The 20,266-nt window shown below is 45.5% G+C and overlaps 1 pseudogene; it reads left to right on the forward strand.

Moving 5' to 3' along the window:
- The first annotated feature begins 744 nt into the window (after window positions 1–744).
- LOC123001840 (ubinuclein-1-like) lies at window positions 745–12,429 on the forward strand (annotated as a pseudogene).
- Window positions 12,430–20,266: the final 7,837 nt, after the last annotated feature.

Raw genomic sequence — 20,266 nt, forward strand, 5'->3', positions numbered from 1 at the left:
AAAACACAACGATTTGTCACAAAAATCACATAAAATCACTAGTTGTAAGAGTCCTTTTAACTATATCCATGGACTATAAATAAACCTTCACCAGACCCTATGTCTTGATTTTTGTTTGAAAAAATTGGATCACCATGCCCGTAGACCACAAGACCAAAGTCTCCTGCTTCTTTAAAAAAAGATTTTATTTATTTGTTTGAGAGAGAGAGAGAGATAAAGAAGGAGAGGGAGAGCATGAATGGGGTGGAGGGGCAGAAGGAGAGGGAGAAGCAGAATCCCCACGGGGGGGGGGGGGGGTTGATGCAGGATTGGATCCCAGGACCCCAGGATCATGAGCTGAGCTGAAGACAGACGCTTAACCGACTGAGCCACCCAGGCGCCCCTAAAATCTCTTGCTTTTGGTGAGTCACCCCCTGTGCCGTGAGGACCACGAGGGACCAAGCCTTAGTCGCTCATCCACACCCCAGTGCGACGCAGAGGAAGAAGAGTATCTTAAGTTGGATTTGACGGCAGGCTTCAGCTCTGACAACACTGACCTCAAGTTGTCGCCACAGTGGCTTAGACTGTAGATAATGCTTTCTAGGGAAAGTAGGTGAGGCAAGACCCCCAAAGCGGCATTTACAACCAAAATGTGACATTACTAAATGAGGCGCAATTCCGGGGCCCACTGTTTACACTGTTGAATTCCCAGGGGCATCATTCACAAAGGACACCATGTAATGGTGTCTCCTGGATGTGTGCGCCATGGCGGCCTGGATCCCCATGAACGCTACATGTGTGCACGTGCCCTTACCGAATCTGCCTTCCCTACTGCGGGGGCGGGGGGAAGATCTTGGCGCACACTCCGCCGCAACCTGTGACTTCTCTCGAGTGCGAGTACCAAGAAGTACTTTATTATGGAAAACAGCACAAAATAATTTGTGTAATGATTACTCTACAAGATGTAAAGAGATACTCTGAAACCATTATCTAACATGAAAGGCTCAAAACAGATCTGGCTTTCTTATTTTTCCAAAAGAGAGACAACTCCTTCAACATAATATTTTGTTGAGTAAATGTTCCAGTTTTCTTGTCTCAAGAAAGTCCTCTTTCCTCCTCCAAAACAAATCAGCAAATACAGTTCTTCACAGCCTTACTCATTATGCAACATCAACATCGATGAGCAGGACATCGGTGGGGAATATAATGACAGCAGGTAATTTGAAACTTCCCCCCGAAATGATTTTAAACATGATGGAAGCCAAAAAAAAAAAAAAAGAAAAAAAAGAAAAAACCCAACCCTTGGCTTTGTTCCTTTGTTCTTAATATGTGCATTTTGCTTTATGCATGGGGTTCCTTGGGGTGGCTTAGACAATACAAAGCCAATGCTGAATCAAAAAGCTGGACTACACTCAAATAAACCCAGAGGTATGGAATCTTCTAGCAACAAGGGTCTTAGAAGATCTTGCTTTTGGGGCACCTGGGTGGCGCAGTCGTTGGGCGTCTGCCTTCGGCTCAGGGCGTGATCCCGGCGATCTGGGATCGAGCCCCACATCAGGCTCTTCCGCTGGGAGCCTGCTTCCTCCTTTCCCACTCCCCCTGCTTGTGTTCCCTCTGTCGCTGGCTGTCTCTCTGTCAAATAAATAAATAACATCTTAAAAAAAAAAAAAAAGAAGAAGAAGATCTTGCTTAAGTGCATCCTAATCCCTTGGGCTCCACCTTTCCATTGCCTTTTATGCTGTCTTCCATGGAAATGGGAAAACTTCTCACCATTACCAACCCTTGCCATACAGGGAGTCAGTCCTTCCTTTTCGGTACAGGTCATTGGATTTCGTGAACATTTACCCAAAGAGAAAACCCTGTAACCCACATGCTCTGGCTTTCTTTTATTGGCTGTCCATGCCGGCCCCTGAATGAACTGGGGGATGGAGGGGACGGGAGGGAAGTTTGGGCCTTTGTTAGTATAAAAGAATTGAAACAGGACAACATGAAGAAGTAGCCTTCTTCTGTACTAAATACAATTCCCCAATGTTGAAACCTTTTATCATGATCAGTGAGAGCGCACTGATAATAGCCACAATCCCTACTCCCTTTCCACTACTCTTTACAGAACCCAGACCAGGGACCAAACACACGGAATCTCCATAAGAACTTGGCAACATAGGCATTATTGTTTTACTGAAAATGAAACCAAGATTCAGAGATAAGGTCATCGAGCTACAGGTCAGCAAGAGCTAGGATTGGATCCCAAGTCTGCTGACCTCAAAGCCCACAGCCGGCTGCCTCTAGCTTATGCAGACCACACTGCAGCTCAAACCATATACCCCCTAGAAACACGGGTCGAGTTTAGATCCAGAAGCAGAATCTCCCTGTGGGTCTCAAAGATTTTCCTCTCCTTTGGGTATCCGGTGCTTTACCAAGCTTTCAAAAGAAAGGAGACACCAGTTCTTATATCTTGTTATATCCTAAATTCTACTAACCCTTCCTCACCCTTCCCTTTGCCTACCCTTGCCATCTACTTTCCAGCGCTCGACGGCAGTCACAGCAAGTGGAAGGGCCATGGAATCAGTGGTCACATGGGATGAGATGGAAACGTAACTTTTTAAGCAGAAGTGTGTCCTTGTTCCTCTGGAAACAAACAAGAAAGTATGGGTACGCTGCACCAAAGGCAGCACCAGCAAAGTAAGATACGGCATATAGTCATTCATTTACTAATACTTGATGAGCGATTAAGATGAGAAGATTTTCCTTAACACTTTCTCCTCTCTACGAGGAGTCTACCTTGGTACAACCCCTCTGGAGGGCAACTGAGCAATACCTAAGAAGTCTATAAAAATTACACACGCACTACCATTTGTTGCAGACAACGTTCCCTAGAAACAGAGGCTGCAACCGGGATTCTTGTGCACGTGACTTATTGAGGGAATGTTCTCTGGAGAAACCTGCAGGGGAGTAAGGGAAGCGAGATGGCAGGAGAGGGAACTAAAGCAAGATGTGGCTTCAGATCCATCTAGCCTCAGCCTGATCCACAAGGCGCTCTTGAATGATAAGTCGACCACAGAGCCCGTCCTGCCCAGAGACAAAGAGGCCGGGCTGCTATACCCACGCACCTGTTAGTCATTGGTCAAGGGCTGCCCCCAGGAGGGCGTGTGACTTCTAAGACATCTGCAGGCCAGGCAGCAACTGTCAGACAAGAGCAGTTCTCCAGAAAAGAAAGCAGGTGCTGCAGCTAGGAAATGGGTATGCCAGTCCCATAAAAGAGTTCTGGGCCAGGTACCAACAACATCTGCCATCGTTGGACCCAGCTATCCCGTATCTAGTAATTTATCCTCCATAGGTTTGCACTTGTGCAAAGTAACGCACATGCAAGTTTATTCATCGCCGCATTTTTATCATAGGAAAGGGCCCGTCAATAAGTGACTGGTTCGTTACATTAGGGCACATCCATACAACGGCATATTTGGTGGGTGTGGGAAAAACTATGAGTAAGGAAACTTTCCATGTTTGGATATAGGATGACTTTAAGTATGTATTTTCACGTGAAAAAAGCAAGGTGCGGAATGCAATATGTATAGTATGCCACTATATATGTCTGTTTTAAGAACATACATACATATGTGTTTATATATGCATAAGTTAACCCTAGAAGGTTAGACAAGACATTGGAAACACTGTGGCTGGAAGACAGAGTGGGAGGGAAAGTTTATGGTGTATGTCACTTTGTACCTTGTAAATTTTATACTATACGAATGTATTACCTGTTCAGATGAAATGAATGAAGATGGATGGATGGATGGATGGATGGATGGATGGATGGATGGATAGGTAGGTACATACATACATACATACATACATAGATTTGCCCTGAAACCCAGCCAGGAGTTTCTGCCTCTGCGTTGACAACCCAAAGAGTCAGAACCATAGGACATTTAAAAACCCAACTGTTTTCCTATTCAGGGGTAAGTAACTTCCTTCCTGATGATTGCTGATGTATTCCCTGAACTTGTGTGTAATTTCTTTTTTAACCAAGAGCCTCTTACTTTCCAACTGCAACAGGCTTTCTTTTTGAATTCTGAGCCAAGCTATAACGGAAGGCCAGTATTTCCCAAAATGTATTAAATTGAGGCTACATAGGTTTCTTTTTTTTTTTTTAATTTATGTATTTATTTTAGAGAGAGAGCTTGGGGGAGGAGGGGCAGAAGGAGAGGGAGAGAGAGAATTCCAAGCAGACTCCCCACTGAGCATGAAGCCTGACATGGGGCTCAGTCCCATGACCCTGAGATCATGACCCGAGAAGAAATCAAGAGTCAGACGCTTAACTGACTGAGCCACCCAGGTGCCCTTGGGCTTCATAGGTTTCTGCGCTACAGAACTTATCAGAGCCTTCTGTGTTACCAAGTGCATTTTGAACCTTTAATTCCTTAAAGATGCGGAATTGTCCCTAAAATTATTTGACTGCAGAACTAGAGAAGGGCTCAGCTGGGCAGTTCTCGCTTGAGCTCTCTCAATGACTGGAGTGATCTGAAAGTTCGACTAAGCTGAATGTTCAAAATGGCTCATTCACATGGCTGGCAGTTTGGCTGGCAGTTGGAAGTTCAGTTGGGCTGTGAGCTGGAACACTTCCATATGGCCTTGACAGCGTGTGGGTCTCAGGGTGGTTAGATGTCTTACATGCACCTGGCTTCCCCACAACAAGCATCCCAAGAACCAAGCAGAAGCCACATGGCCTTCTAGGACCTTGCCTCCAAAGTTATGCCGCTCACTTCTGCTGGTTCTATTGGTGACAAAGGAGCCGCTAAGGGCAGCCCAGATTCAAGTGGAGAGGCCATAGAACCCACCTGGGGAGAGTGTCAAAGAATTTGTGGACATATCTAAAAACCTCCGCACTTCATGATGCCTGTGATTGTACAGATGGGGCCAAGAAGAATATTTCAACAAAAAAACGATTGAATCCGTGCTGCAGAAAAGATCAAGTGGTCGTACATGCATTTCAGCCTCAAATACAGGGTTTCCTTAAGCACTCAAAGGATGCTATATAAACATGCGGTGACATTTCATCAAAGGCAAAGCTGTTTTCTGCATGAACCTGCTCTGGCCTACGAATCATGTCTATTTGTCATGGAATCGTGCCACGTGTTAACTGCATGTTTCACTGACTTATTTTTTTTTTAAAGATTTTATTTATTTATGTGACAGAGAGACAGCCAGCGAGAGAGGGAACACAAGCAGGGGGAGTGGGAGAGGAAGAAGCAGGCTCCCAGCGGAGGAGCCCGATGTGGGGCTCGATCCTGGAACGCCGGGATCACGCCCTGAGCCGAAGGCAGACGCTTAACGACTGCGCCACCCAGGCGCCCTCACTGACTTATTTTTGAAAACTGCCAGATAAAGCTGGTTTCAAGATTATTTATAGTGTATAAGAGGGAAAGAGCTGTCAAGTGTTCTATATCAGTCTATTTAATCATCAGACCATTTTCAGCTATGAAGAACCTACAGCATTTCTGACCAATTTCACCATGTTTATGAGGATTGAACTGTGCATCCTTTTCGAAACTAAAATTTGTTTTTTAATATTGATTGATTGATTCATTGATCTGTGAGAGAGAGAGAACGGTGGGGAGAGGCAGAGGTAGAGGGAGAGAATCTTAAGCAGGCTCCATGCCCAGTGCAGAGCCCGATACGGGGCTCGATCTCACAACCCTTGAGATCATGCCCTGAGCCGAAACCAAGAGTCAGATGCTTAACCAACTGAGCCACCCAGGTGCCCCTGAAACTAAAATTTGAGGGGATGAAATGATGCGCTATGGTTTACTTTGACAGAAAGAACTAAAAACCCATTAATCTTTAGTATAGGAATTTTGAGTCTTCGGTTTGGATCATCAATATTACTTCAGTCTTTCAGTGATATTTGTCTATGGAAGTAAAGTGGAACATCTGCATGAAAGAAAATGCTGACTTCCTTTAGCATCTAACTAAAGGAAGAAAATGCCAGTAGGATTTTATTTCATCAGGACAATAAATCAAAAACGAGGACCCCCCACTTAAGCATATTATAGTGGTGACGTTCCTTGTCAGCCAGTCTGAGGATTACGTAACCACTACAAGTACGTTCTCCCCAGTCCAGTAAAACGACATTAGCAGCAAAAGCTCAGAGAGTATGTGACCTTTCACAAGCTCTTAATGTACAAGAAAGATTTTACATATTCTGTGGAGAGGAGAGCAAAACAGGCTGGCTGAAGAAGTAGTTTGAAAAAAGATGGGATAATTTTTTAAGTGGGAAAGAAGCGTGGGTCTTTGTCCCAGGTCCTTGTGCATTTGGGTAAGTAGATTGGTCAAGGAGCCGGAGGAGACTAAGGTGTTTCTGTCCCCTCCAGCCAAGCTGGAAATAAGGACACCATTCATGAACCAACACTGAACAGGTAAGCTGGGGCAGGACGGCGCAACCGCAATGTCAGGTCACGGCACCGAACGCAAGGGGCAGAAACAATGGGAGAAAGCTAGGGAGTGGAGGAAGGGCTGGTTTGCTCAGGAAAGCTGAAGTTATAAGAAAAACAAACCATAGGGGCGCCTGGGTGGCACAGCGGTTAAGCGTCTGCCTTCAGCTCAGGGCGTGATCCTGGCGTTATGGGATCGAGCCCCACATCAGGCTCCTCCGCTAGGAGCCTGCTTCTTCCTCTCCCACTCCGCTTGCTTGTGTTCCCTCTCTCACTGGCTGTCTCTATCTCTGTCAAATAAATAAATAAAATCTTTAAAAAAAAAAAAAAAAGAAAAACAAACCATAGTGAAATACTGGGCACCACCTTCTCAATCACAGGCCAGTGTGCAAAGAGCTCTTGTCACTTTACTAAGGGCAGTCCAGCTTCGCAACCTTCCGTGTTTCCCTTGCTATTGATGAGTCTAGAGGGGACACTATGTGGACCATGTTAAAGACTCGGCAGATCTTAAAACTGGAAAAGACCTCAGAGATCATTTGGTTCAGCCATTTTCACTTTGGGAGTCCTCTGGCTCTCAATACACGACGATTTTCTTGTCTTCAAAGGTCCTCGGGCTCTATTGTTGGTTGTCAACTTTGCACGGTTACCTCTTACTTCGAGGGTCTTCTCTGCAATCTCCATTTTCTCAGAGCTCCCTGTGAACTCGACTCTTGGAATTGCCCAAGACTTCCCACTTGACAGTCACTGTGGCCAAATACCATAGCTTCCCAAACATCCCAGGTTCCCACTTCGCTGCTGGAAAGAAAGCTGGTTGGGTCATTTCTAGACACTTGAGAACTGTAATTTCCCGGAGAACTTCTGAGAACCACATGGGCAGCCAGTGCTTCATGCTAGAAGCCTTGATGACTGTTATTCCAACCTTCCACCCACAACCTTCAGACCCTCATTTCCCTAGGCTCCCCACATCACATAAACCCTTAAGCCCTTAGTTTCCTGCAATGCACAGAGTGGCCCTGTCTTCCTGACCAAACCCTGTCTTCCTGTCAAAGTTTGCTTAGATTGATAGGAATCCAAACCTTCCTGCTGCAGAGTGAGAGCCAAGATTGCTACTTGAATGCAGGGGTTCTGGGACTGGGAACTCCCACAGGGTGGGGTGCAGGAATCATAAGCCCGCTGGATCCAGGGATGCCCCAAAGACCCATATTCACTGGGCCTCTTGATTTTAAATATCAGAAACCCATTGGAGCCAGCTTCAGCAGAAATACATGAGAGGGTATTATAAAGATCCTAAGGTGTGTCCTGGAATTGAAGGTAGAATTAGACAATCAAACTTCAAGAAAAGCAGAGAACAGAGCTTGAGGAAAATGGGGAACTCATGAGTTCCTCCCTCTTCACCTTTAGATTTTTTTTGCTTCTCTCTGAATTTCTGCTTTGTTCTTCCCTTTCACTGCAGAAAGGTTTTCTCTGTCTCCCAGGCAAACGGAAGCAAAGATTCTAGATTAGTTTATATAGAAGAAGCAGGGAGAAATGGGAAGAGAGCCATTGTCTTGCACCAAACCTCTACTGGGGTCAAGTCCACCAAAATGTAAATGCTGTCTGTGCACACAGAGGCTGCAGCCTCAGGCTGGAAAGAGGGTATGGCTGGGAACCTGGTAAGACAGAAGTCTGAGCTGGTGCAGAATCACGTTCCAAGAGATGCCCCAGGTTCACTGTGGAAGTGAACACACACACACACACACACACACACACACACACACACGCTCATGGTTCGTCACTAGTATACAGAGTAACAAACCCAGGAAACAGGGTGTGTGTGGCACTTCCGTTCAGTTTCCTACTGTGAAGGAGGGCTGAGTTGAGGCAACTGCCAAGCCTTTCACAGAAGGCAGATGTAGGTGCAAATAAAACAAAGGAAAAGGAAAACAAAAAGCAAGGAAAAGGCACTCCAAATGAACGTGCAGACAAAAGTTCTAGAGCACATAAAGGAGTCCCATGCTACGGAAAAAACACCTAACAAAATAATCTGATATGAACTCAGTACAGGTGACGTCACTGTTATGGAACAGAGAGAGACTTCAGAATAATCGTGTTTGAGATCTCTAGGTCAGGGAAGGCATAACATGCATTAGAGTGAGGGCAGGGGTCCCGCAGGGGCACCTGGGTGGCTCAGTCGGTTAAGCGTCCCACTCTTGATCTCAGCTCAGGTCTTGATCTCGGGGTCATGAGTTCAAGCCCTGTGGTAGGCTCCATGCTAAGCGTGGAGTCTACTTAAAAAAAAAAGAAAGGAAGAGGGCAGGGATCCTTCCCCCCCACTCTGGGCTTCTGACCACAACCACCTAATCCCTCAGTGCCACCTCACCCCCGAAGACCCGTCTCCCCTCTCACTTAAGGCAGGGCTGATCCTTTGGCCCTGGTGGCTCTGCTTGGCCATGGCCCCGGAAAGCCTGGTCTCCTTTTCTCCTCCAGGTTCTGGGCTCAGTGAGCACATTCCACTGTGCCCCAGATGCCACTCTCATCTGGGAGACTTCTTACAGAAGGTCTTTTCTGTTCTTCTGTGGTTGTGAGTGCATTTTTTTCTTTAATTGACTATTTTTTAAAGCAGTTTTAGATTTATAGGAAAATGAATTGGAAAGTACAGAGAGTTCCCAAATGCACCCCCTCCACCACCAACCCAGTTCCCCCTACTATTTACATCTTGCATCAATGTGGTACATTTGTTACAATGGATGAACCAGTATTGGTACATTATTGTTAACTAAATTCCATAGCACAAATGTTTAATAACATGTATCCACCATTACTGTATCATACAGGATAGTTTCATTGCCCCCCCAAAATCCTCTGTGCTCCCCCTACATATTCCTCTCTCCTACCCAACCTCTAACAACCACCAATCTTTTTACTGTCTCCATAATTTTGCCTTTTCTAGAAGATTATATAGTTGGAATCACACAGTGTGTAGCCTTTTCACACTTGCTTCTTTCACTTAGCAACATGCATTTAAGGTTCCTCTAAGGCTTATCATGACTTGATAGCTCATTTCTTTTTTTTTTAAGATTTTATTTATTTATTTATTTTTAAGAGAAAGTGAGAGAGATGACAGAGGGAGAGGGAAAGGCAGACCCACTGCTGAACAGAGAGCCCAATGAGGGGCTCAATCCCAAACCCCTGAGACCATGCCTTGAGCTGAAGACAGATGCCCAACAGACTGAGCCACCCAGGCACCGCGAGAGCTCATTTCTTTTTAGCACCTAATAACATTCCATTTTTATCTATTCACCTACTGAATGACATTTTGATTGTTTCCAAGTTTTGGAAGTTATGAACAAACTATGAACAATTACGCTATAAGCATCCATATGCTGGCTTTGGTGTAGACATAAGTTTTCAACTCCTTTGGATGAATACTAAGGAGCGCTATTGCTGAATGGTATAATAAGAGTATGTTTAACTTCGTCAGAAACTGCCAAATTGTCTTCCAAAGCGGTTGTACCATTTTACATTCCCACAAGCGATGAATGAGCATTCCTGTTGCTCCACCTCCCTGCCAGCATTTGGTGTTGTCGGTGTTCTGGATTTTGGCCATTCTAATAAGGGTGCAGTGGGAACTCATTGTTTTTATTTGCATTTCCCTAATGACATAGGACAGGACGTAGAGTATCTTTTCATATGCTTATTTGCCGTCTGTGTATCTTCTCTGGTGAGGTGTCTGTTCAGGTCTTTTGCTCATTTTTAAAAAAGATTTTATTTATTTATTTGAGAGACAGGGAGAGCAGGGGAGAGGAGCAGAGGGAGATGAAGAAGCAAACTCCCCGCTAAGCAGGGAGCCCAATGCGGAACTCGATCCCAAGACCCTGGGATCATGACCAGAGCTGAAGGCAGATGCTTTACCAACTGAGCCACCCAGGTGCCCAAGGTCTTTTGTTCATTTTTTAACTGGGTTGTTTATTTTCATATTGTTGAGTCTTCAGTGAGTGCTCTTCTTTAACAACTGGTTTTCGAAGAGCCAGATTTCCAAGTTCTCCCAGGGCATTCACTACAAGACATGCTTCACAGACCTTGAGTTGGGATTTTTCCCTCTCTTTTCTGACTCTCATGGGAGTATTTTGATCCGTGGACATGGACTGTGGAACTACTTGGGGTGCCACTGGTAGACTTGCTTCTGGGTCCAGTTGATAATAAGAGCTGCAGCCAACGGATCTGGCTGAGCCTGCCAGCGAGGAAACATTTGCAGCCCACTGTGCTGTTGCACTTGTGACCAAGAAGCCAAACAGTAACAGCTGCCAACACTTGTTTGTAATCGTGTCGGAACCCTACAGGTCACCCCTTTCCCAGGCCCTCGGAATCTCACCTTTTTAAAGAAATCTGGGCAAGAGGAAGTTGGGAGAGCAGAAGAGCATTGAGATTCCAAGCTGGCTGCAGCAACTGCTCAGATTACACTCATGTCTTTGACCTGATAATGAGCGTGCCGAGAGTTCTACCCAGGGCTAGTGAAGAGTGTGCAGGGAAAAAGTAGAAGGTCTGCAATCTGGAAACAAGGGTGGAAAGAATCATGGAGAAGACCAAATATGGGCCGTAATCGGTGTGGGGGATGAGTGTGACGTATCTGATTCTTCTGCCTGCTGATTTGGACTTGAAGCATGTAATGAGCTTCTTCCTGCTTCTCTGACCACGAAGTATGGGGTGCTTTACATCGCCCTGAGAACCGGCAGTTACGACAAGCAACAGCATCAGACAACGACTTCATTAAAGAGGGAAAATTACCAAAGAAGTTGAAGGAAAGGAGTAAGAAGAGAAAAATGAAAAGAGATGACACTTTCAGCAGGGAGAGGAAGTGAACAAAGCCCAAGTTTTCCTAAACTGGTTTCACAGCTCTCAGTGCTGGTAAGAAGAAGAAGAAGGAATGCTCAAGGGGCGCTAGATGATAAAAAGATGGTAAAGATTGGGGCGCCTGGGTGGCATAGCTGTTAAGCGTCTGCCTTCGGCTCAGGGCATGATCCCGGCGTTATGGGATCAAGCCCCACATCAGGCTCCTCCGCTATGAGCCTGCTTCTTCCTCTCCCACTTCCCCTGCTTGTGTTCCCTCTCTCGCTGGCTGTCTCTATCTCTGTTGAAAAAATAAATAAAATCTTAAAAAAAAAATAGATGGTAAAGAAATTTCAGAGAGAGAAATAATCCCCCCCCTCGCCTAAACAAGCATGAGGAGCATAAGCCTGTGGAAATGGGGAAGCATCTCCCACCCCTTGCCCTCAACCTTCCACTCTGCTTCCGACAACAGTTTTTCCAGGAGGTCACTGCCATGGTCTCTCTCACTGATTTGGACTTGAAGTAGCTGCCTAGTGAGTGTCCGAAGGAAGACCCCTCTGTGATATGGGTGATGAAAGAGATTCCCATGGGATGGGATTGGACCAGGAATTCAAATAGTTCTCTTCCCTCCGGTGCCCTGGAGAGACATACTGAGGAGCTGGCTCAGGCTGCCAGAACCGCTGAGGGAGAGTACAAATGATATTCCTCGCCCAGGATGTTCATGGGATCCTATTAGACATGGAGGTACAAACCTGGGAGGTGAGCGGCCCGGTCCGCTCTGAAGTGCATGGCCATGGGACTTCATTCCTGCTCTCGGCAAGGACATTCTGCTCATACTTGCTCAAAAACTTCTCTGGGAGCTGAGGGGGTGCATCTGAAGGAGCCTCTACAGAAACTTAAAGAAGCTATTGGCAAGGCAATGCCAGAGCAGATGGCCAAGTACCAGGATGAATGCCAGGCACACACATAAGCAAAGATTGCAGAGATGCTGGAAGAGGAGAAAGACACGGAGCAGAGAGAACAGATTTGTTCTGGTAAAGAAGAGGAAACGGGGAGCAGAGCCTGGAAGAAATTGAGAGAGAATGCTGAAATCAGGGAGGTGCCCTGTCAGGTGGTGGTCTGGAAAGAAACAAGAGTCATTCTGGGGAGGAGTAGGGTGAAAGCTTTCCTGGATGCTGAGGTCCAAACCCTCTGGCCCCAATGCTGGGTGTAGACCACGTTTCTGGGTAAGGAGGGCAGACCACACCGTGGGCGGCTCCTGACTTACATACTGACCAAGAAGATAGTAATGGCTCCTTCAAAGTCAAGGTGAAGGAATCATAGACTAAGCCTCATAAAATGGTCCTCATCCTATCAGCCAAAATTGGCAGCCCCACCTCTCTGCGTAAAGTCTCAGGTCTTTATGTATAAAAGTGAAAAAGGAATTTTCCAAAGCCCAACCTCCTGGACCATCACTCTCTAGTTCTCTGTAATCACCCTCAATTTTCTGGTGGCGTGAACAGTGACACTGGAGCAGCCTGAGGAGAAAAGCACTGAGAGTTCTGGCTACAGAGAGCTCTCCTGCCAGGCTCCCCTGAGCAAAGCTTTCCAGAAGAACAACAGTCTTAATTGCAGCACCGCAGACCCTGGACCCAAGTCAGTCCTGTATGCAGCATTGGACGGCACACAAATTTCACTCCCGCACCCCACCCACCTAGTTCCATTTGGCAACAACCTCCCAGACCCCAAATCTTCCACTGAGTCCCAGTGTCCATTCCTTCCCAGCACGGTTCTCATAAGAACCCAGCCTCATCCTCCACCTCCCTGAGCCCCACGGCAAGACAACATCCCAACTCTCCAGGGCTATCCTACAAGTCCGCCCTCGCTGGCTCTGCCTCCCAACACGGGGTCCCTTCTAGCAGCTCTCCTCTGGAGGAACAACAATCCAGAGAGCTCCATTTCTTCCCGAAAATGCAGTCCCGTGTGTACAACCTCCCCGCACAGGACAGTCTGCCAGTGAGCATGTCCCAAGCCCACCGCGAGCAAACCTCTGTTTTCCAGAAACTGGCCTTGGTGGTCCAAATGGAGATCCTGGTGATAGAAGCCAGGGGGTACTGACCTCATCCCTAAAGCCCACCATGGGTAGGAGCCCATGCTCCCCGAAAGGAGCTTAGCTGGTGCTCTGGGCTTGACATCTGTGTTGCTGGACAGGTAATGGAGAGGCAGATCTTGCGAGGGAGAGGGTTCTGGGTTTGGAATTATGGAAACATATGTGTGTCTGAGTTCCAGCACTGTGGCCGACCAGCCGGCATATCTACATTTTAAATCTGACGAACACCTTGGCATTTGGCCAGAGTACCCCATGCAGTCCTGTAAGTCAAGGACTCCCGGACGCGAGAGGATCCACGGGATGGCCATGGTATCCATCCCATCCTCAAATGGTATGTTCCCCAGGACAAAAGCCTGGAGTGAAGCCACAACCGAGAGAAGGAGTTTCGTCTTCTTGAAAATATATTAAGAGGGCGCCTGGGTGGCTCAGTCGGTTGAACGTCTGCCTTCAGCTCAGGTCATGATTTCGGGGTCCTGGAATCGAGTCCCACATCTGGTTCCCTGCTCAGCAGGGAATCTGCTTCTCCCTCTGCCCCTCACACCACTCGTTTTCTCTCTCTCTCTCTCTTTCTCTCAAAAATAAATAAAATCTTAAAAAAAAAAAAAAGAAAAGAAAATATATTAAGAGCACTTAATTCGTACTCATTGTGGGGGACCAATTTCTCCAACATGACAACAAAGCTCTTTTGAAGACTTGCAGATCTATCAGGGGCAAGACAATTGTGATGGGATCTCTAAAGGCACTTACTGGGGGCTCAGCTCTCACCTCCAAGCATGTCTTAAAGAACTTTGTTGAAAGACACGTCTGTTTTTGAGACGGAGCCAGTTTTCTTGAGTCAAGCTTTTTACAGTTGACTTCTGTAAATCTGTGTCATTCTGACTTAGAAGTCACTTGGGCCCAAAAGACCTGATTCCCAATTCAGCCAGAGATCCAGTTTTGTTTTTTCCAGAGTTTGTACAGTGTGACCCCAGAACTCCAAAACCCTTGTCGGTCAAAACTTCATTTCTTGATAGGCAGAAGTCTTGGGGGATTCCGAGTCACCGACACACGGCAGTTTGTTTTATTCTTAGAAATCCCCTTTGTCTGGGCCATTGGTACAGGCCTCTATGAAGTGTCTGTCATATAGGCCTTGAAGTCCTGAAGCTTTCCCAGCCCGGGACTAGTCATTCACGTGAAGGTAACTAACGTGCAGTTAAGCTTGGAGGATAGGGGTGCCTGGGTGGCTCAGCCATTAAGCGTCTGCCTTCGGCTCAGGTCATGATCCCAGGGTTCTGGGATCGAGCCCCACATCGGGCTCCCTGCTTGGCGGGAAGCCTGCTTCTCCCTCTCATGCTCCCCTTGCTTGTGTTCCCTCTCAATGTCTCTCTCTGTCAAATAAATAAATAAAATCTTGAAAAAAAAAAAGCTTGGAAGATGGATCAAGGACAGACTAGAACAGATATTCCGGAGTTCCCACCTCACCCAGCTGTTCATGCATCTAGTGGCTTTCTCACAAGGGTCTTTAAAATGCTTGCTTGTGCCTGTGAAATGTGTGCCGCAAGGTGTGTTTGAACTGTCTGTTCTAGCTCAGTGAATTCAAATAGGTCACGTGTAAGCGGTATTTTACGGTTACGTAATTTATGCAAAATCCTGAACATGGTAGACTCTGTAGAACAAATGACTCATTCTCTTCTACAAATATATTGCAAGGGTGGGGGGCGGGGGAAGAGGGAAGAGGAACCTATAAGCTAAAAGAAACTTAAGTTACATATCAACCAAGTGCAATGTGTGAGGGTCGTTAGGATACTGATTTAAAGAAATCAACTGCTTTTTAAAAAAAATAGACAGCGGAGGAAATTAGAACATTTATTGGATATTTGATGACAACAAGGAATTGTTTTAATTTTTTAGGTGTGATAATGGTATTGTGGGAAGGAGGGAAGGAAGGAAGGAAGCAAGGGACGAAGGGAGGAAGCAAGGAAGGGAGGAAGGGAGGAAGGGAGGAAGGGAGGAAGGGAGGAAGGGAGGAAGGAAGGAAGGACACTCTTGGTTGGCCTTTGCTCCCAGTTCCTGAGAGCTAACCTGTAAACTCTAGAAATTTCCTAAGTGATTGGAGTGTCTTTGTTATTCAGGGTGGGTGCTGTAGCCTCTGCTGATAGTCTATGCTAACGAGATGACTCAGGGTAGGAGATGACTCAGGGTAGGGACCCGCCCCAACAGAAAGACCAACCATGTAATTACAGGGTTGGGGCTGTGAGCCACATGTATCATCAGCTCCGCCTCTGGGAGCAGAGGGGGCCTGGAGATTGAGTTCATCACCCACATGGGTGATGATTCAGTCAATCATGCCTTCATAATGAGACCCCAGTGAAAAGTCTGCATGCCAAAGCTTGGGTGAGCTTTCTGGCTTGGCAATACTCCATATACTTATTGCCACCTATCAATGCTGGGAGGGTAACGCATCCCTGAGGACATGGAAGCTTTACATTTGGAACTCTCCCAGTCCAACATACCCTATGCTTATCTTCTAATTCGATTCCTTTGCCTGTAATAAATGGGACTGTGAATAGAATACGTTTCTGTGAGCGCTCTGCACCTTTCTAGCAACTTATCAAACCTGAAGTTTCCTTTGGGAAATCCCGAACTTGCAGCTGCTGTCAGAAGTCTTGGGCAGACTTGGCAGTTTGAAGAATGGGGTGCTTAACCTTGAGTTTGGCTAATTCCAGGTAGAAAGAAATCAATGTCTTTAAAGATACATATGGAAAGATTTACAAGCTACTATGTCTCAGATTTGCTGAAAAATAATCTGCAGGCAAGGGGTGGGAGAAGGCAGTGGGGACATAGATGAAGCAAGATTAGCCCTATGAATTTGCAGAAGCAGGGTACTGGGAACATAGGAGTTCATGAAAGTATTTTCTCTATTTTTGTATATTTCTTAAATTTTCAAAACAAAAGTAGCGATCCAAATGGAATAAATATGGATCCTTACTTTATAGCTTGTGGTAGGGAGAATTCTAAGATGGCCCCCAAGATTATGGACCCCTGGTATACCCACAGCTTCTCCTAGTTATTTAATCAAGCACTAATCTAAGTGTTGCTGTGTAGGAATGCTGCGGATGTAATTAAGATCCCAAATGAGTTGACTTCAAAATACAGAGATTATCCTAGGTGGGCCTGACCTAATCAGGTGAGCCCTTAGAAAGGACAGGACTCTTCCTGAAGAAGAGATTCTCAGAGAGATTTGAAGCTTGTGGAGGGATTTAACACAAGGGAGTTTCCTTGCAAATGGCTTTGAAGATCAAGTGGGGGGCCACAGCGCAAGGAATGTGGATGGCCTCTAAGAGCTAGAAAGTCCTCTGGCTAACAGCTAGCAAGGAAATGAGAAGCTCAGCTACAGCTACAAAGAACTAAATCCTGCCACGACCACGTTAGCATAATCTCCTCCAGTCCCATCCATGTTGCAGCAAACGTTGAGAACTCGTTTTTTCTGATGGCTGAGTAATATTCCATTGTATATATGGACCACATCTTCTTAATCCAGTCATCTGTTGAAGGGTATCTCGGCTCCTTCCACAATTTAGCTATTGTGGACAATGCTGCTATGAACAGTGGGGTGCGTATAAGCCTTACACATTTTTGAACCCAATTTAGGAAAAAATATTTGTGACCAAGGTATAGGGAAGGATTTCTTAAACATACGAAAGGGGAGATCAGCACATAGTGTGGACCTATAAAATGCTCCCAAAGATAAAGTGAAAAGAACATCCATGGACTAGAAGATGCTATTTGCAAAACATAAAATTACAAAGAGTATTTTTAAAGAAGATCTTACAAATCGATAGGAGAAAAAAAAAAAAAACACAAGCCAACATAATAGAAACCGGTAACTCACAGAAGAGGAAGCTTAAAGGCCAAAGGATATATGAACAGTCATGCACTATGACTGTGTCTCAGACAAGTACAAATTAAAACAGTGAGGGAATGCAATTTTACCACCATTGGACGACCAACAAAAATTAAAAATTCAGATACTACTGAGTTTTGGTGAAGAGGTAGACTAACGGAAGACCTCACGTCCTGCTGATGGGAGTAGAAATTGGTGCGGGCATTTTGGAGATCCCTGTGATACTATCTAGTAAAATTAAAGATGTGTGTACCCTTTGACCCAGCGTAAGAGAATATATTCTAGAGGAAATCTTTTACAACCACAAGTACCAATGCAACATTATTTGTAATATTGAGAAACGGCAGACAACCAAAAGTGTCCATGGGCAGGAGCATGAAGTTAATTGAGTTCTCTTATTTTTTGTTTCAGTCCTCCACACGCTGCTTTAATCTTGACTGCCAACCCATCTGCTAATCTCACAGTCACTGCTTATTTCAGTGGTTCTAAGAGTTACCCAGAACTCTCCCAATTGTTGTCATCCACAGAAAAATGTTTTTCCTGACTGAGATCCTCAAAGAAGTCCTCGGAGCCAACAGGGCTCGAGAGTGCCCAATATATCTGGAAATGCACTTCCGCCCAAGGATGAAATGACTTTCTAAAGTGAGCTGGAAATTGCTGAGCCAAAAAAGAATACGGGTAATCCAAGCGAGGCAAATGAATGCTTCTAAGCTACTGAAAAGGGAATATTCTTTTGAAAGGCGCTCCCCCCGGACCACGTGGGAATTAATTTCATTTAAGGAGAAAAGCGTAAGCGAAGCTTAGCGTCTAAAAGTCAATCCGTGGCTTCCCTCCGAATATACTCGCCCTGGGTATCATGTTCTGCGATTTAGGACACGTCCAGCTTTTTATTTTTTTTATTTTTTTTTTAAAGATTTTATTTATTTATTCGACAGACAGAGAGACAGCCAGCGAGAGAGGGAACACAAGCAGGGGGAGTGGGAGAGGACGAAGCAGGCTCCTAGCGGAGGAGCCTGATGTGGGGCTCGATCCCAGAACGCTGGGATCACGCCCTGAGCCGAAGGCAAACGCTTAACCGCTGTGCCACCCAGGCGCCCCAACCAGCTTTTTAAATTACCTTCAAACTTGCCATCTTCATTCTGGTGTTATTTATACCTTCTTATCTCAGATGGCAAATGTCTGAGTAAGATCCTAGCTAGTAGAAGCGTTAGATACCCCTCCAAATGTATTTCTGTATGGATTTAACAAAATAGAGGAAGGATTTTTGTGTCTTTATCTGTCCATGGCAAACCTTGACTTTTAAAGGGTTTTTTTTTTATATCTATTCTAGACCAAATGTATATTTCTTTATTTACATTGGATGTTTATCAGGGAGTAGACATTAGAAACAGGCAGACGTCGTATTATTTATAACTGTATGTCTTGGATACTGCCTGACGCCTTCCCCTGCAGTAACTGACTAAACAGAACTAGCCAAGAGACCGTTTCTCCATTTTGGCTGATAAATGGTTACAATGGGGTGATATTTTTAGATTCAAATAATACATTTTCCTAAAAGATGTTAATTGCAGAGTTATGTATGAGACGCTACAAAATATATGTGAGTTTGATTAACATTTTTATGAATAATCTTATCACATAATTACCCAGATTTATCACCTTAAGTTAAATGAAAATTCTTTGTGGCAGAAGGTTTGTATGAATATGAAAGTGTTGATTTTTGTTCTCATTTGCTCGGTTTGAACCATGCCACACTGTGACTTGCAAAGCCATTTTCTCTTTGTGCTAATTATCCAAAAGTGAGTTCAAAGTGCTTTTCCATTTACCTAAGTGTGCAAAATCAAAAACTTAATTGCAAAGTCAAAGTGCTAAGCTAGGGCTCTAGATTTCTTCAATTCCAACCCTAATGACTCTTAACATGATGACTCTTTTATCAGGCTAAAGAAGACCCTTCTGCTTAAAGCCATTACGGAGCTCAAGGCGATAGAGTGTGTCATTAGGATAAACTGATGAGAGATTAAAATAATAAATAAGACCCTATCTTCGTCTGTTCAGGCTGCTGTGACAGACTACCATAGACTGGGGGGCTTAGAAGCAACGGACATTTATTTCTCACCGTCCTGGAGGCTGGGACATTCCAAGATCAAGTGGTGAAAACCCACTTCCTAGTCCACAGGCAGCCATCTTCTTGCCGGGTCCTCACCTGGTAGAAAAAGCCAGGAAGCTCTCTGGGGCCTCCTTTCTGAAGGGCACTAATCCCATTCATGACAATTCCACTCTGAGGCCCTAACCACTTCCTAAAGGCCTCTCCTCCTAGTACCATCACCTTGGGGATTAGGTTTCAACATGTGAATTTGGAGAAGACACAAACATTCAGTCTCCAGCAGACCCTTTACACAATATTCGGGGGGAAATGGGCAACAGCATAGCCTCCTATGTCAGTACAAGAATGGGTGGGGTTGCCCGTTGTAGCCCCACTTTCTGGGCCAGAGCCTTGTTCCAATGAACCTGAGCCCTCCTTTCCCCATCATGTGGCCGCGATGTTGGCAATCCCCTTCCCTTTTGGCAGCCTTGGGTTTATACGGATTTCTGATCTCCCGAGAGAATTCATCTGGGCCAAAGCATTCAGAAGCAACTTGGATTTTCTGAAGTAGATGTAGGAAGGGATCACATCACGCCTGGCAGAACAAATTCAATCCCTCTATTTTTCTCTTCCATGCCCCACTTGCTCATCTGGCCACAAAACTGCCTCTTCTTGACAACCCCCCTTCCCCCAACACACACACACACACACACACACACACACACACACACACACACACACAGCCGGGCTCTGCCACCTCTTCGGCTTCTCCCACCTCTGCTCCAGGTTCTTATCTTATCTTCTGTATCTCAGCTGATTCTTATTTATCTTATTTAAAACACTTTAGCCCTCTGGCAAGTTCCAATCTGCCCCACCCCCACCCCCGGTCATCAGCTGAGAAAACAAAGGGTCCTCCATTTATGGGACCTATCCTCCTTAGGGTCCAGTCAGGGATGATAATTAACTACAAATACTCGCTTCTACTGACCTGCCAT

The sequence above is a fragment of the Ursus arctos genome, chromosome X (assembly GCF_023065955.2).
Source record: "Ursus arctos isolate Adak ecotype North America chromosome X, UrsArc2.0, whole genome shotgun sequence".
NCBI lineage: Eukaryota > Metazoa > Chordata > Mammalia > Carnivora > Ursidae > Ursus > Ursus arctos.